A 4,479-nucleotide genomic window follows, 5' to 3' on the forward strand; every position below is an offset into this window, starting at 1 on the left:
CAGGTGATGCTCCGGCCTCCATCATCTTCTCATCTATTTTTTTGTCGCTGTTACTACTGAATCTAGCTAATTCTATTATTATCATCTTCGATCTTATATGTGTTCGTGTGAAGCTCCTCGATCACTTGTGACAGATTTATACTACGTTTATGGTGCCAAACTCAACCTAGATCTGGTGCTGCTGAAAGTTAGTAAGGTTAGAGATCCATTATCCCCTTCTCAAACTTTCCTGGCTATATATGTACTAGCTATGTGCTACTGAATCTGGTTACTATTTTGTTTTCTTTCAATATCTCACTTTTACTCTATTATGTAAAATGTAATTTAATTATTTTAAAATTATATCATCAATTATTATTGCATACAAAAACTAAGGATCACGATCATTAACCAAAATCTACATTCCGCTGACTTTAATATTCTCTTTTGGATGCTCAAACAAAATGAAAAGGACTTGGCAAACTCATTTTTGGAGGAACGGGATGCACTCTTATTCATGTCAATTGACTTTCTTCTTATTTTTCCTTACTCTTGTCATTCCCAAGAAATAGATTAATCAAAGTATGGCTGTGACTGGAGATAGTGTTACCATCAATACAGAAGGCTTGGCATCTTCATTAATTGAAGATACGGAGTCCCATGATTTGCTTGGGTCATGGAAGTGCTGCATCTTCAAAATTCCCAATCTACACTACAGCAAAATGAAAAAGCATTTATCCAGATTCATTTTCTCTTGCCCTATACACCATGGCCATCCAAACATGAGATCCACAGAAAAATTCAAAGTCATGTACTTGCATGGTCTTATCACTCGAATATCGTCTCCAGATACAAGGAAGAAAAGGGTAATAGATTTAGTCAATTCCATCAAAGATGTGGAGAGAGAGGCTCGTGAGTATTATGCCGAACCAATTGAATACACTCCGGAAGAATTTGTGAAAATTTTGGTACTTGATGGTTGTTTATCATTGAGCTATTTCGCAAGAAGGCCTATGAAGAGCTTAGAGAACAAGATGACCCTATTTTTTCCACGTCTTCTTTGCTTCAATTTCTATACCATGACTTGATATTACTAGAAAACCAAGTACCTTGGATTGTACTTGAGCGTTTGTTCAACGTGACCATACAACAACCTACAACGATTCTTTACTTCTACTTGCCATTAGATTCTTTGGGAGCACTTTTTCACCCATACCACCACCTACCACAATTTTGCCTCTCCAAGGCATCAAGCATATTGTTGACCTGCTTAGAAAATGGTTGGTTTCATCATCTAAAGAGAAAGAGAGCAACTCAGAGTATTGGGAAGTCATGCCTTCTGCCACGGCCCTTGTAGAGGCCGGAATTAAACTCGTGAAGGGTACATCTGAAAGCATCTTGGATATAGAATTCAACGATGGCATTCTCAAAATTCCTCCATTATTTAGCCAAGAGACCACAGAAACTGTTTTTCGAAATCTTATCAGCTTTGAACAATGCTACCCGAATTGTGAGTCCAGGTTGAGTTCCTACGCCGTACTCATAGGCAACCTTATTAACACTAGAAAAGACATGGATTTACTTTGTGAGAATGAGATTATTGAATAGCTGGTTAAATCGAAAGGATGCAGTTCAGTTCTTCTAGCTTTACCATAATTCTTATCTGAAAACATTCTATTATGGAAGACTTTGCAAGAAGTGAATGGATATTGCCAACGTAGATGGCCTAGATGGCGTGCTGTGCTTGTGCGTAATTATTTCAGCACTCCATGGGCTATTGCTTTCGACATTGGCAGCTATTATCCTATTGATTCTATCTTTTCTTACAAACTTTTGTATACATAAAAACGCTAGCTAGTTTTATTATCTTATCAGAATTGTTGCTTAATTGGTCCTCCAAGGTCCTCTTCCATGTCATTTGAGAAAAGACTATTGTTGTTCACTTTAGAGTGTATTTAGTATTGTATCAAGATGAATTGATTATGCAATGAGGTTGATTTTGAAATTAATTATAAGAAAATCTATGTTTTGTGTTTAGCTTCTTTCCTCAATAATGAAGCTGATTAAATGATGGGTACCTTGTAGCGTGAATTCGGTCTAGTTTGGAGGGTGTTTTTGGGACCGGACCGGATCCCTTCGGTCCAGGATTTTCCCATCCTGAACCAGATTGAACTCCATAGGAATCGGATTGGATCGGTCATTCTTTATCCTGTTTTTTCAGTTTAGTTATATTTATTTATACTACAAGAAAATAGTTTTTTCCGGCGACAAGAATAATCGGAAAAAGCATATTTCCGGCTATAAATGCTTGCTTGCCGCATTGTAGCTGCAATTGTGCGCAAACTGCCTATTTCCGGTGAGATTTGGGAATATTCAGAAATAATAGAGTTTTTTGCGACGAAGGAGATCACCAGTAAAATCAAAAACTTCGCCAGTAAAAAGTAGATAATCCTGGTTAATTTTCGTCATGAGAATTAGCACTTCTCCAATGACTTTGTGCCGCCAGAAGACGATCTTTAACGCCAAAAATACTTATTCCCTGCAATATATGATGGCTGGAAAGATTCATGCAAGTGAAAAAATTTCTACAAAACCAAAAAAAGAAGGTCGTAAACTAGATGACTCTCTTCTTTAGTTTGACTTATCAATTGATCTCTAAAAGCAGGAAAAGCTGATGATGGGTTTTTTGCTGCTTGGATCAAGATAGTGGAACCACTCAAAGTTATGTCAATAAGAAAACATGAATGCACAATACTAAAAGAAGCAAAACAAGACAAGAACAACATTGTAACGCTCTATATTTTAGTGTATTTTTATCGAATAATTATTTTAATATAAAATTTATTTCTTATTTTAATTATCGGATATTTAAATGGTTATTTTATGATTTAAATTGTGAAAATTAAATTGTTATGTTTTCTTAATATTTATTTATTGTTGTACATTTAAATTGTTCTCTTTTTAAATTAATTGATTGTGAGATTTAATTATTTTATTTTCATTGTATCATTACGTTTAATTTATTTTAATGGATTTGCTGTTTTAAAATCATTTTCGTTGGATCATTTTTGTGACCCAAGATGTGAGGATTGGACCTCATTTCTTTCCTTCATTTTTCTTTTTCCTTTTCTTTTCTTCCTTTCTTTTTTTTCTTTTTCCCTCCCCAGCTCCCCCCGCGCGACACTTCCCTTCTTCCCGTGCGTCTCCTCACCCACCACGCCGTGCCGCCGTGCGCGACACCGCCTCCTTCGCTCCCCACCGGCCGCGACCTCCCCTAAATCCCAGCCTATCGCGCCGCGTTTCCACGCCCTCCAAGCGCGCTCTTGAGCTCCAGCGCCGCCGTCGCGCCACCTCCGGCCACCATTTCTTCACCACTTCATCTCGACCTCCTAGCAACCCAATGGACCCAACCCAGCCGATCCGTCACCGGTGAAGCCATCTATCTCCATTTCCGATTTGGGTATTTTTGGCCTAAAACCACCATTTGCGCCGCCACCCACGGCAAACCACCACCACATTGGCTTCACCGACCTCTCTAGGCCCTACCCTATCAATTTCGGGTCTTAGTTTGTCCCCATTCAAAAGTGGGTATTTGAGACCCACGGCCACAGTGTATTTTACACTGTTACGTTGCTGTGTCGCCACCTTTTGCAGCTCCATGATCCTTCAAAATTATTATATAGCACTGTAAGTATTTTTCCAAAGAACTATCGTGATTTAAATATATTTTTGCACTAACTCATATTATTGTGATCTGGTTGGACATGCCGGACTGAGTCCGAGGAGTTCGGGGTCGGATGGATTGTGGACGGAGTTGTGTGTTTGGTTGGTATTGTGAATGTTGGTTGTTGGTTGGTGTTGTTCATGTACATGGCATATTGCACGCATGATCATGTTTGTAAAGGAAACTGGGTTTTCGTGTACATGCATTCATGTTCATGTTTTCATGAAAACTGGGTTTTCATGTGTTAAAGGATTTTGGGTGCGTGTGTATCACGAGCCGAGATGGGCATTATCTCGGTGGAGCTCCTCTGGTCACTCGGAGCGGAATATACTGAGTGACGTCCCCTGGGTTGTCGCTGGGCGACAACGGGATCGGACGAGATGGTCTCGTGCCGACTCCTGTGGCCCCTCTGCTGGGGGGCTAGAGGATGCTTGGCCACGTACGCGCTGGGCGCGGAACTGGGCATCGCTCGTTGCGTAGTGGGTGCTTGGCCACGAACGCGGGGCGCAGAACTGAGCATCGCTACGAAGCCAGGACGTGCGGATGATCCCTAGGGGAGATCATGGTGCATTGGTTAATGGAATAATGGCTGTTTTCTAAAAATAGCGTGTGTTGATTAAAAGGATTTTATGTGATTCATTTTCTGGGAAAATGAGGTTTTATTGATTTGGGTCATTTTCTGGGAAAATGACGGAGTATTCTTTTTGGGCCAAAATGGATTTTGGCGTGTGTTGAAAATATCTATTTTCGGGAAAAATAGTATTTTTGGATCTAAT

At 39.8% G+C, this 4,479-nt stretch overlaps 1 pseudogene; it reads left to right on the forward strand.

Annotated features, from left to right (window-relative positions):
• Window positions 1-563: 563 nt before the first annotated feature.
• LOC121242156 lies at window positions 564-1,837 on the forward strand (annotated as a pseudogene).
• Window positions 1,838-4,479: the final 2,642 nt, after the last annotated feature.

The sequence above is a fragment of the Juglans microcarpa x Juglans regia genome, chromosome 8D, assembly GCF_004785595.1.
Source record: "Juglans microcarpa x Juglans regia isolate MS1-56 chromosome 8D, Jm3101_v1.0, whole genome shotgun sequence".
Taxonomy (NCBI): domain Eukaryota; kingdom Viridiplantae; phylum Streptophyta; class Magnoliopsida; order Fagales; family Juglandaceae; genus Juglans; species Juglans microcarpa x Juglans regia.